The sequence below is a fragment of the Ixodes scapularis genome, unplaced genomic scaffold (genome assembly GCF_016920785.2).
Source record: "Ixodes scapularis isolate PalLabHiFi unplaced genomic scaffold, ASM1692078v2 PGA_scaffold44__24_contigs__length_19508400, whole genome shotgun sequence".
In the NCBI taxonomy this organism is placed as follows: domain Eukaryota; kingdom Metazoa; phylum Arthropoda; class Arachnida; order Ixodida; family Ixodidae; genus Ixodes; species Ixodes scapularis.
In genome coordinates, this window is record NW_024609873.1 from 11119447 (window position 1) to 11133648 (window position 14202).

The following is a 14202-nucleotide window of genomic DNA, read 5'->3' on the forward strand; positions in this document are numbered from 1 at the left end:
AGCGAGCGGCGCTCACTCACCGGGGCACCGCCATGTTTCCCCGCATCCCTACCGAGCCAGTCACACGATTTCAAAATTCCTCTCCTAGGTACTGCGGCTAACTTTAGCCGCGGTTAGCGCTTCGGGCAAACGGGCCCTAAAGTCCGTGTTGGCAACCGCATCCACGTGCATATCATTGATAGGATCCCCGCACCGCACGTTTTTTTTGCGGGGAATTATACCACCTTCAGCGCGAGCTCGCTGGCTTCCGCAGTGCATTGGTCGCGCGTGCCTGCGCGTTCACACTTGTTTTCAGCAAGGCCAGAAGCTCGCGCTAGAGGGGGAGCTTCTCGTCTCAGCTGTAGGGTGAAATCATACACACTGCGGCGAAATCGTACACACTGCCACGGCATTGTTCCAATCACGATACCTCTACTTATTGTGGAAAACGCAGTGCTCGCTTTTTCGCGGGTACGACCGAGCACGACTGGCACAATTCTTCACGTTCTCCTTTAACTACGCTCGACAGGCATAGCGTATAGTTTCACGTTGGCCAACTCGAACACTTAGGTTGACGCCTTGCAGTTGAAGAAGCGGTGCTGTACTCGCACGCGCTCTCTCGTGCACTAACAACACGAAAACAATTGCATAACTCGGTTGATTTGTGGGCCTCGAACTTCGTTGAATGTCTCACGTACAAGTTTTCACTGGGCCGTCAGGTAAGGCAACGTCACTTTCGCCACGGAGGCCACATAGAACAATATCCGATGATTTTTTTTTGTGCAGTATGGTTATGAGACACACATCGCCCTATCTTAGCTCGATTTTCAATATATATTTTCATGATTTTCCACCGAGAGGAACTTGAAAGACGCGCTGCTCATGCTTGCTCATTGGAACATTCAAGTGACAAGAAGGCGGTTATCAAGAAATATTCTAGGCCACCAGAATTGGTCCAGCATTGCTCGTTTATGTTTACCTCTGAAAACCATGCATAGATATTTAAATCATTTTATACGCCAAGCTTCCATTGCTACAAAAAAAAAGAAATTAAACGTAAAAAAACGCAATACAAGCAATAATAGTTTTTTTTTATTTTAATGCGGGACGGTGTTTTCTGAAGAGAGCAAGATTGAAAGCCGTGTACTCATGGGCATACGCTTACTGAAATAAAAGTTAAATTGTTTAGAAGACATTGAAGAAGTAGTTTTCAGGAACGAGGAAGATGTGATGTACTATTTTCCAACATCTGCTTTTGCAACATCGCGTCCATCACGGAGAGTATCTGTATGAAATCACTTTAGTAAGAGGCGTATGTGATGCACCTTAAAGGCTTGTTTACGCACTTGCGAAGTTGCGACTTCTTATGACCTTGTGTCTTTTAACCTCTCAAAATTTCTTACGAGCAGAAAAGAACACACTGGCACCACCTATCGGGTGGCAGTAGAACAATTGGCGGTGTTCTGCATTTTGACATGTAAGTTTGCCTTTTATTTACCCTTTGTTCCGATGCTTGTTTTCTGTGTTATACATTTTTTACATTCACGTGGGTTAGGGTTACAAGCAAGCTAGCGGATGCACGCTCATTTCCATTGACTAATCTCTGCATACCTTGTTTCACCTTGAGATAAACCATTGCGGACGCTTCGAGTCACCCTAGGCAATCCAACACCATGAGCTCAGTAAGATCAGTGCTCTTTTTGAGAGATTTAGCATTTTTTAGCAATTGTTTATGCGTTTGATTTTGTCAGCTTTATGCTGCTCTTGCCGGACACATTGTACAACATAGCTGTCAAGTGCCAACTTTCACGTTTATGACTTAGAGAAATGGTGTGGAACGATTCATTCATTCCAGGAGTGGAAATGGGCCTAGTGTCCCCATTCCTTGGAGTTGAAAGGAATTGAATTATCGACAACCCTAATTCCCGGAATGAAATGGGAATGAAAGGGGGGGCTCCCATTCCGCAACACTGGTTGTTACAGGGATAGCTGCTATGGTCTCTCCGTGTTGTCACTTGACATCGGGACGTCAGAGTCACTTGACTTCATAATGCATTGTGATGTCGTAATCTCACGTGACATCATGGTGTCACATGACGTTATGATGTCACGTGACTACGCGAGTATTCGCGTGGCATCATCTATTTGCTTAATTTTAGAGTTATGAATTGTGTCGCTCTCGGAGCAGACATTGGCGATGTTTCCTTCGTGATTTCACCGTGAATAAGCGCGGTACCAGTAATTGTTCCCAAAAAATGAAGTCGACATGAGTGGTTGTTGTTTTGTGAGCAGAAAAGATGAAGGTGCGGAATAAACATTGACTCTCGTCGAGTGCTAAAATCGTAGACGCATGCTGCGTCTACGTTTTTAGCAGATTATCCAATTTATTTTGCACACAGACTTTATGTTTGCCTTTGAGAGTCGAAGAGCCGTAAACTTGATTTTTTTTCGTTTATTCGGTGGCTAAATGTTAGGAATGTGCTTGCACACAGGACGTAATTATGATTAGCTCTATTACCATTTCAGGCACATTGAAGCGCTGTGTGTTCCTGTACAAAGTTGACCCCGGTTTTAAGATATTTCTAGTAGAAGCAAACACCGCAATACGACTCGCAAAAATTGCGTAATAAATATTAAAAAATATTAAAAGGATCACAACACACTATATCTTATCAAACATCGTGCTCAGGCTCAGAAAGCTACGCCAAACAGCGTGCAAAAAATAAGAAAAAAAAATTGCATCACGATTATAGTTTTATTTAGGGAAATCTGAATTATTTTTGTAACTTTTTTCTGAAACTTTATACGTGCTGCAGATTGCAGTCAAATATATGAAAAGGCGCGCTTGTGGCGCTAGCCGCAACACTTCCAGATGAATATCTCAAATTCAATAATTAAAGAGGCATCACAACTCGTCGATCTAAGTCCCCAGAGGAACTGTTGACCGTTCTACCAAAATGTACAAAAAAGTGTAAGTAAAAGTTGCAATAAATCGACGTAACAATACTTTTTATTGAACTCTCCTGCCTCGCACCATGCTGTCGATGACTGGGTTGAGAGCGCCTCCCCTCGGAGACCGAAGCCTCCTTCTCTTTTTCCGATTACGCCCTCTCCGCACGAATGAGACGGCCGGCGAAGCGTTTCCGCGCTTCGGAGGATCTCGGAGGCCATGCCCAGTAAAATCCAGTTCCAGGGACATCGCATAGATGGCGCCACCGTGCGAGTGTGGTTTGTAGTCTGTGCTCTCGTCGCAATAGATTTTAAGACGTTTCGAGGCACTTGGTTTCTAAGGAGTCGCGAGTGTGTGTATGAACCACAAAGTTGTTCACACACTTGCGACTGCTAACGGCCGAATGCGTCACGACCTGTGATCTCTTACGAACGAGGGAACACACTACCGCAACATATCGGGTTGCCGTGTAAGGAATTTCATATATTGCCATGTTTTTCGCGCGTCGCTCTCTGCAATACTGATTTGAAACACGTTTGATAATGTTATACACGACCATACGATCCCATAAATACTGGAAAACCGTCGCTATAGCGGAATGCTGGGCCACGTCAAAGATGGCGCCAACGTGCCAATGTGTGTTCTCGTCGTAAGATATCAAAGAGGTCGTAATGCGCTTGGTAGTAAGCAGTCAAGGGTGTTATAACTAGCACTTTGCCAAGGCACAAAAAAAAAGTTGTCCAAGTGTCGCAGTGGCGGCCGCATAAGGCTGCGAACCAGAGATGTTTCGGTTCTCCTTCTGGCGAGGGATGAGATATATCGGCTGAGTTCCGAGTAAGTTGCTTTGTATATCGTTTGGCATATGTGGTCACGGTCACCACACTGGCTGTGCTAAGATGCCCTGCCCCCTTCACCCCTCGGGGTACGCGTGCACTCGCAAAGAACGTGCGGAGCCAAAAAGTGAGTTAGACCTGAGTTGAGAGGTCTGAGCTGTGACAACTTAAAGCGGCCAGCACCACTTGTGGCCAATTCGTCTGTGCCCGTATCGCATCGGTGCAGTGCGGTTCGTGGTACACGGAAGGCTAGAGGGGACAGGGGAGCTTCCTTCTCTCCCCGCCAGTCTTTCGTGTACGAAAGTGGAAAGAGTTTACAGCACTGGACGGGTGCGGTGCGGGCCCAGACGAATTGGCCATTAGAATAATCACAGCGCGTGCACTGTCACTTTGACATTGTCACAGAGAGACGGAGCGAAGACTCGGGTTGGACACGAGCGCCGTGTCAGCGTTCGCCAGGTTTTCGTGTCCAGTACATGGACGGAAGGACGCTCGGTTTCGAGCTCGGGCCCAATCGCTGAGTTCACGCCATCTGAGTGCGATGATGCAACGTGGATCAAGAGAAGTGTGTTCACAAGCTTTGAGTATCCTAGGCTGTGTTTGTAAAGCGCGCAAGATACGACACGTCATGCCCAGTGTGGTACATTTAGTTTATGGACCAGACAGATTTTTTTAATGCGAAGGCTTTAGTTGCTTTGTCAAGGCCAAAGCGGACGAGCCTCTGAAATAAAACAAAAGAAAAAAGCAGAGCAACGAAGATGCATCGTCACGGAAGTCGTGGAGACGGCGGGATCCGCCGCGCCTGCGTAGAGGGACAGAATGCGCTACGCGTAGGAATGCTTTTGCATTCCTACACGTAAGCAGTCGTCTTTTTTTTTTCGGATCCTTGCAAGCATTGATTTGGCTCTCTGCAGACCCCTCGAAAAAGTAAATCTGACGGCTTTTTTTTTTCTTTTAATTCCTACCTTTGAAAGAAAAAAATGCCTCCTACTTTTATCTTTAAGGAAAAGGGGAAGGCGGGAGTGAGAAAATTAGGAAGGGAGGCACATATTTATTAGGAAATAGCGCTGTAGGAGGTTGAGGAGAGGGATTGAAAGTGGGTGAAAGAGACAAAAAAGCGGAGACGAATAGGGAGGGAGAATTGTAGTGTAACTTGAGGTATATTTTCCCTCCAAATTTTGTAGGAAAACTGTAATGTAGTACTGGTTACTTGACGTCAATTTCCCCGTTAAATTTAGCAGGAAAACTGAATTGGTCTTTAGGTCACAAGACGTGAATTTTGCCGCTAAATTTAGCAGGGCAGCCGAATTGACGTATAGGTTGGCTGACGTCAATTTTCGCAGTGTGTATGAGTCACGTGACGTCAATTTTCCCGCTAAATTTAGCAGAAAATGCGCTAACGGATGGACGGACGGACAAAGGGAGAAAACTTTGGGAGGGGAGGGGGGGAGGGGGTTCGTTAATAAAATATTTTGCGCTTTAAGTCCTAATGTAGTCAGTTTACACCTCGTAATCTAAATAATATAAATTTTATCTTTACCCCTCCAAAACGAGATGCACTGGCATAACCTTCTCTATGTGGCGATAAAATTTGGCCGCAGGAAAAGTAGACTAGCCACCGCCACAGAAAAGAAGGAGCAGCCACCGAAGGGGAACCTTAGAGTATACGCTTTTCTAGGACTCAACTATTAGAGTACCTATCATACTTGGGTAAGTTACCTTGTAAATGCAACTGAATTAGAACCACAACCACTTTGATTCAAAAGTAGTGATTAGAAGTAGAAATACTAGCGCACAAAAATTGTACTGCATTGCATTATTTATTGTTTACAGAGTACTGCAATTATTTTGCAACTAGTCTGTTCTTAAAGCTACCCATCTTTAGGATTGCTAAATTGGTCGCATTCCTTCACATTAAGATATATTCCGATATTTTCTCTCTCTCATTTGAAGCTTCTATATAAGACGATTGGTTTCTTCATCATTTCTTACTTTACTTCGCCTACTTCATTAAACCTATGATATAGAAGCTGAGTTCGGAGCATAGTGGAGGGACAGTAGTCTTATTATTTCGCGATTGCCTCAAGCATGGGACACATGAGTGACGCAAACGGACCTCGCGCGGCAGTATCATAGCAACCGGTGCTGGAGTTTCTACGTCCCTTCCGCGCGGCACCGCGTCGCTCGGATCTTGTCGGTACAGAGAATGCCGCGCGGAGCGCCTGTGGGGCACCTAGCGGCGAGCGGGGAGTGCCGCGTGGCGACCTGTTTAACCGTTCATGTTTTCCATGCTTCAGAGTCATGCACAGCCGCATGTGCATGCTTTACTCTTAAAAAGCCACTTGCGCTGCAAAAAAAAAAAAAGAAAAAAAAAAGCAGTCCCCTTGTGCCAAGTGCCAACTTAGAAGCAAAGTCACTGGATCCTGGGAAAGTAACGCCAAGCTCCCCGTGTGGTCGCCATCTTGGTCCGTGAAGTGAGCAATTTCTCCGTGACCCTTACGTTCTTGGTGAGGCGATCTAGATTCGCTGGTGACGGGTATAGCTTTATGAAGTGTTCTTTTGTATACCTAGATTTTGCTAACCACACACCCGCGAAACAAACGTACACCTTTGTACCACCACCAGATGCTGTGTCGGTGCTTTCAGGCACTGAAAAATAAGTTTACTCTATTGAAATACTCAAGAAAAAGAATATAATTGTAAGAGATCCATGGAGATGGGCATGAATAATAAGTTGATTGGATACAGAGTGCCAAAGACTGTTATATTTGCGAGGAACGCCTCCAGTACAATGGTGCTCCATGGTAATCTTGGCGCGACTGGTTTAGAACGACCCTCTGGAAGCTTCAAAGATTTCAATGGACCAAAATGGCGATTTCCATGGCAACGTAGACCGATTAGCCAATCGCCTTGCGAGGTTTGGGTCGTCTGTATGTTAGTGTCCGTTTGTGTCCGGCTAGCAGGTAGGGAAGGCAATGGCGCTACTTTCCCAGGATCCAGTGACTTTACCCAGAAGTAGCAAATAAGGCAGACGCTTAGCGTTTTTTGTTTTTTTTTTTCCCTATGTTTTAGATTGTGCAAATGAGCTGTAGAATTACAAAATTAGTCTAAACGACGTAATTGTTTGAGTAAAGCACGAGATACCGGGGAGCTGATAAAGCTTTATCGATTGGAAGAAAAAAAAAATGAGACCGAGAAGAAAAAAAAAAGCGGATCATTTTGGTTTTCCTAGGGTGCCTTAATGTTCTCCTGTTTAGGGTGATGCCACCCTTTGTAGTACCCGATGCCGACAGCACGAGCTCACGGATAAAATACAAAGAAATTGACGAAAACAAGATGTCGCTCTAGCACAGTCAGTTCCACAAACGCCTGCAGGGACACGCTCTTTCACGCGCTTTTGAACAAAAAAGAAAAATAAACGTGTGGGACAAAATGGCGACATGTGTCCACTCTAAGCAAAGCGGACATGAAGGCACCCTAGGTTTTCCGTTCTTGGATTTTCCCGGTGATGAAAATTTACTTCAATTTTTAAAAAAAAACTTGAGATAGGAGGTAACTCAACTAAAATTACCCCCGCTTTTTGGAAGAAAAATTTATTACGAGTCAGTTAAAAGTGATGTACTAAGATAGTACGCCGTACAATAGTTACTATACCCAAGCACGCCATAGACAAGGTGTGACACAACTCTTCTGCGATGGAACCAATGAGGAGTGTCGCTGGGAGCTTCTGAGAATTTGTGCCCGACTGAGTTGGATTTGTGAGCAAAAACATGGGTGCTCTAAAAGTCAAAAGAGCTGTCACACTTCTGCGGGAAAGCTTGGGGAAATTGACGACAGACAGTTCCCAATTTCCCTTTATAAGATGTTTATAAAATCCGTTATCATTTACTGCCCCGATGCATGCGACCGTCGTCGTTTAGATGGTCGTGGTTTGGTTTGGACTGGTTTAAACTGGACTGGAGTGGACTGGATTGGATCGTGAGGCGGCGGCGGTGTGCGCGTGGTTCCTGCCGTGTTCTTTCGCTTCGTTCTTTCGGTCACGTAGTAAATTTTTTCTCAGACAAAAGGGAGAGTCTTTTCGCACTTTTCCAATGACGCGCCACGGGAGCGGGAGATGGGATCGAGCCGCCCTGGCGCTGGCAGAACGTACTTACGCGGGTCACTCTTATTTCGGCCGATAGTCACATTACGGCCGAAAGTGCACTGAGGCCGAGAGGAGCGGAAGGGCAAAGAGTGGCTTTGAGGCCAAATAGGGCATAACGGCCGAGAACTGGATTAAGGCAGATAGTCTCTGAATGGGCTAGTGTGGCGGCCTTCTCCGGGGTCGCGTTGTGGTTGATGACTTTATTTGCCACCAAATAAGATAGATTTCGCCACATATTTATTTTATTTGTTAGCGCACATTGTATCTCTAGGTGACGGCAAATACTGCGTTTTCGGCTTTATTGCTTTATTCTTTACGATTAATCAAACATGTAGCGCTTTGACCGTTTCGACTAGATTTTCATTTTTTGCTACACTCCGTGTCAACATTTTTTAGCAAAGGGCGAAGGCTATGCCCTTGTGAGCCAATTAGGGAGACGGAACGAAACACGTGATACTTCTTCAAGGCAAGTATGCACTCCGACGGTGAGTTAATTGCAATGTTCTGACATTCTGATGTCCCATGTGTTTCTCATTTTTCCTAGCATCTGTTTTATTCAACGTTTCTCTGTAAAAAAAAAGGATTGAAAATAAGATTTTAAAATCAACCTCACTCATCGTTTTCGTAGCCGCCCGGTAGAATCAGAGACAGAACTAATTTAGTTAAAGGGGTACGGAAACAGAATTCTAGAGCCCATCTCTTCGCTTGAACATAAAGAGGGTTAAAATAGGACTTCACCAATACCAATATTCCGTAGGATAACGCGAGAAAACGAATTTTAAACTGAATAAAACGATAACCAAAAACCACCTCCTCGATGTCTGTGAAGCTTCGATGGGATGTCGTGACGACAACATGCCCGTAAGAGCAGCGCCACAACGGGAAGTACGGTCACTCATAGGCATTACTTAGGACTGAACGTAGTACCCAGGCGCCGATGCGCTTTGGTGAAGAAAGCAACAGCAGAGTTGGCCACCGTTCGTATGAGTATTGGGTGGTCTTTCCGGCAACGCTTCTTTGGGGTGGTTGGGAGACTGTGTACGTGCGATGTAATATTCAAGCTACGAAATGTTTGTTTTAACGGGCCCGCATGGCCACCTTTCCTGATCACGAGATAGCTGCCTTCGTCGACCGCAACTGATAACGTACTCGATCGCTAAGAGGTCAACACAACTACCATCGTTGCTAAAAGGAAACTGCCCGTACGGCTCTGCAGGCATGTAAACAAATCCCTGCGGCGCTTTTCGGGGATGCGGGAGAGAGCCAACGTCCAGGAAGATACGTTTGAAGTAAAAGAGTGTCAGCAAGATCCACGTAAATACCTGTTCGCACTGTGAGCAGAACCGCACTGGCATTGCGTTCTTGGTAACCACTTCGGAAACGATCTTTTACAACCGATTTTATGAACCGCTGGGCCTCTAGACAATGGCAACTCGATGCTGACAAGACGCTCGGCAGAGACAAATTAGACCAGCATTGAGTCGCTTCCAAAAACTGCTCTATAACTCGACGTGTGTTAGCGTATCATGTCGAAATAAAATAGACATCTAAAAAAAGTGTACGTACCCAAGCTGCGAAGGCAATCCATATGGCGTTTATTTGAGCTCTATAACACACACAAAAAAAAAGGAGATTGAATCGAGGAGAGTGTCCCTTCTCGACGAGATCGTTCGTCACCGCTGCATCTGAAAACAAGCTATAGGTACGACGAGGGGAAAGACTGGCCTTCTTACCCCAAGTTAGAGGTCAGGGTTCACACTATTCACACGAAAAGGGTCCACAAAGGTCTCGTGGGCGTATTCCATTCATCAAGCCAGACGATAGTGTGCAGATGGTCTTGCCCCGGATCGTTGAAGTGTTTTCCTAAGCCTAGCGTCTTCGGTGGTCGCTTGGTCGGTGGGTCCTTGTCGTTGTAGCTTTTTCAGGTATCCATGGTTCTAGCGTTTGTCTCCGCCGCGGCGCTCAGTTTAAATTACTTTTTTTTTCTTATTTTCTGTCGTTGGGACGCGCACAGAGAGCGCATAGAAATGCACGTTGGTTGTCGCGACGACGTAAGCGAGCAATGTTGCCGGCGATGTAAATTTGATCATAAAAAGTGCCTAAAGCTTTGTCGCTGTTGAAGGCGTGGTCGTAGGATCTCATCGTAGCGTGCGAAAAACTTGCGATAATTTCGCTTCGTGAATTCGAACTTTTCTTAGGTTTTGCTGTAAGATGGTTTTGTGAATAAGCTCTGTTACCAGTTGCGGACGACGAAGACAAGACAGACGGGTCGTACAAATACGACTCTAGGCAGAATCGCTTCTCAGCCATCATGGCCTGGTGATGTAGCGGCGTGGCGGCATCTTCGTCCTTATTAATGTCATCTACCCACTGCTCTCGTCGTGTTGGTCGGCGACCATGCACCCAAAGCCGCTCCGCCGGCTCCGTAATATCCTACAGCCCTCGGGTACTTCGACTATGCGAGATTGTAACACGCTGACGCCACCAAGTGGCAAGACTCATAGCTACGGTACGCTTGGCCTAGAGCCACTAAATGAGCTGCGCTTAGAGTATCGGCACTCCGTTCCCGACATTATTGTGGGCGCTGCCATTTTGGCTCGTATGCAGAGGAGGCGCAACTGCCGATCGTCATGACTCAAAAGTGTGACTTCCTCGGTGTTAGATTCGGTGTTAGGAAGGTCATGCAATATTGCTTTGCTCTGTCGCGAACTGTTTAAACATTTGTGGAGGGAGGAAAAACGTTACCTGTGATTTCAGATAAAGCTTCAGATAACTGGCAACCATGATTTTAAGACCCAATATGGCCAAGTGTCGTTACTCTGAAGCGTAGCTTATTTAGTCGCACTAGCTTGGCCCTCCGAGGCATGATGACGTCAAGACCGCGCCGGATCTCCCGAGATGCATCGCGCTCTTCGACGGCTGATTTTGAAGCGCTTGTCGAAATCCAGGCATTTAGAACAAAAAATACAGCCATCCGCTTGAAATGTGACTATGCGATCATCAATTACAGGTTTATCTGATTCAATTTGACTGATCTCTATGTGTTTTCTGTATATTTTAAGTTTCGATTCAGTATCCCTTTAAAGTGCGGAAAATTGAAAAGACACAATAAATCCTGGATGAAGAAAGAATAAAACCATTAAATCAGGAACAACACAACCACATTTTAGAGCGCAGCTCTTAGGGGCCCGTTTCCGGCATGAGCGGCGTCGCCGTCGCCGTCGCCGTCGGCGTAACCGCGCGGTGCATCATGGGAAATGTCCCATAATGCACCGCGCGAGCCCCCCCACCGGGGTCACGTGACCTCGTGGGGGGCACGTGACCCCCACGAGGTCACGTGACCCCAGTGGGGGGCTCGCGCGGTGCATTATGGGACATTTCCCATGATGCACCGGGGTCACGTGACCTCGGGGGGTCACGTGACCCCCCGAGGTCACGTGACCCCCCCGAGGTCACGTGACTCCCCTGAGGTCACGTGACCCCCAAGGTCACGTGACCCCCTCCTCGAGGTCACGTGACCCCCGCCGATGTCGCGCGACCCCCCGATGACGTCATCGTCACTGATGACGTCACCGGCATCCACATCGTCATCGTCATCATCAGTGATGACGTCACCGGCATCCACATCGTCATCATCACTGATGATGTCACCGGCATCCACATCGTCATCGTCATCATCACTGATGACGTCACCGGCATCCGCATCGTCATCGTCATCATCACTGATGATGTTACCGACATCCGCATCGTCATCGTCATCATCACTGATGACGTCATCAGTGACGTCACTGATGTCACCGGCATCCACGTCGTCATCGTCATCATCACTGATGACGTCACCGGCATCCGCATCGTCATCGTCATCACTGATGACGTCACCGGCATCCGCATCGTCATCGTCATCATCACTGATGACGTTACCGACATCCGCATCGTCATCGTCATCATCACTGATTACGTCATCAGCGACGTCACTGATGACGTCACCGAGATTCGGATCGTCATCGTCATCATCACTAGTGAAGTGATCAGTGACGTCACTAATGACGTCATCGGTACCCGCATCGTCATCGTCACTGATGACGTCATCAGTGACGTCAGTGATGACATCATCGGCATTGGGGGTCACGTGACCCCCCAAGGTCACGAGACCCCCCCCAGTGCCCTTCCCTCCTCCTCAAGAGCTGCGCTCTAATTCGGCGTTACAGGGAGTTGTAAGCGGCTTTCACTTTTTTCAACCAGCAACAGACGAGTAAACTTTCAACAGCGAGCAGCCGTCTATACCCAGGAGGAGTAGGGGAGAGATGGGGCGAGAAGGAAAGATAAGAAACGCGAAGTGCAAGTCAGGGTGGTGGGGTTTTCTCGGATTTTAAAAATTCAACCTCAGTTTTTGTCAGCAGGAGGGAAGGGTTTGACACGTTGTTTTTTTGCTGTGGTCATGGCGAATGATTCTATGACTTCCTTGCCGAATCTGCTGTCATGCCCCACCCAGGATTTTTTTGTCTCATCAAAGAGGGGATGACAACGCAAACACGACCGGGCATGTATGACTATGGGATCAAAAGAATCTGGAGAGGCCTTAGAAACTTAGTTGTGATGTTCGCGGAGTCTGTGATTGGTTCATCTGCCGGTCTGTCCTATGTATTGGTGGCCACAGCTCAAGGGGATGGAGTAAACTGTCTTCTCTTTGCATGGAATGAATTTCTTTTCGTGTTTAATAGTGCAGCCAATCGGAACTCGGTTGTTGTTCACTTGTTGACAGAGTTGTTTAAGACGCATGCGGCACGAGAAGACAACATTCGTGTCGAACTTTGAGGTAATGGATTTTATCCAGTGGGCTGAATTGTGTACGTAAGGAATGACGGCGAATCGGGCTTTCTTTTTTGTGGCTGGTGACTGGTGATCAGGCCCGCGAATCATCATTTCCATTACAGATCGGAGAAGGTCGGCGAAAAACCCTGCCCTGACAAGCCTCATGTGCTGCAATTTGAAGCTATCTTCTGAAGGATGACAGCAAGACTTCGTGAAGGATGAAGAAAACAACGATTTGATGATACCGTGTTTTACCGACCCTACCACCCTGACTTGCACTTCGCGTGTCTAATCTTTCCTTCTGTCTCCTTCTCTCCCCTACTCCTACTGGGTATAGTTGGCTGCTCGCTGTTGAAAATTTACTCGTCTGTTGCTAGTTGAAAGATGTGGTTGTGTTGTCCCTGTATTAATTGTTTTATTCTTTCTTCATCCATGACTTAAACCAACAAGCTCTTCTCCCAAACACACAATAAATGTTTCACTGAACTCTTAAAAAGCCGATGATTAAAATATAAGAACGTGGAACTAAAAAGGCGCCCTAAATTTTTAGCATTTATTTGGAAATACGTGCAGATGCAGATGAAGGAACTACTGATTAAACAAACAAGAAATGATAGAGCGCAGAAAAGCAAATAAATAAATGAAAAATTTGGATAGGCAAGGCCGGCGTACCGACTGGTACCGGTCGTGAAGGGTGAAAACAAACCCAAAACCGCAATATTTGCAGTCACTGAGAGATACACTCTTGAAAACGTCATAAGTTTACTTTCCCGCAGAATACTGTAAACGAATTATTTTCGCGATTAGGTCAAAGATAGAGTTTCGGAATAATTTGCGCGTTCTAATTTTTGCGATGCGGTAAGAACTCAATATAACGGAATTGTTCGCGGGACCCATTTTTCGCGAATTGTGGGCGATTGGTGAAAATTATTCCCTGTCGAAACTTAAGTACTTTACAGTATTCGGAGTGCCAATTATTGTAATCTGAGAAGAAGCCACGGCGATTGGCGAGACTGAAAATATGTTAATTTCATCCACCAAGCTCAATGTGGCGCCATCTGTCTTATTTGGTGGCATCTAAAATCGTCAACTAAAACGCAACCCCTGAGATGGCGGCCACACCAGCTCATTAAGAGTACTGTATCGGCATTAATGCAGTCCTCGGCCGTTATGACATATTCTACCTCAAAGCCACTCCCGGCCCTATCGCTCCTCTCGGCCTCAATGCACTCTCGGCCGCAATGCGACTATCGGCCTTAGCGAGATGCTCCCTAGTGCGCGACAGCGTAAAACCTAGGTGCATTGATGACGCCGTTCGCCTGCAACCGCACTGCGTGGAGAGAAGAAATGCCCTCCCGCTCTCACCCGGCGCCTACTCTTTTCCGTCGAGTGGGCGGTACCTAACATCCGGCTGGCGTTCAAACCCTGTTTAAAATCGCGTCATTTTAAAAACTTCAAACGCAGAGGGGCGGATTTTGATATGC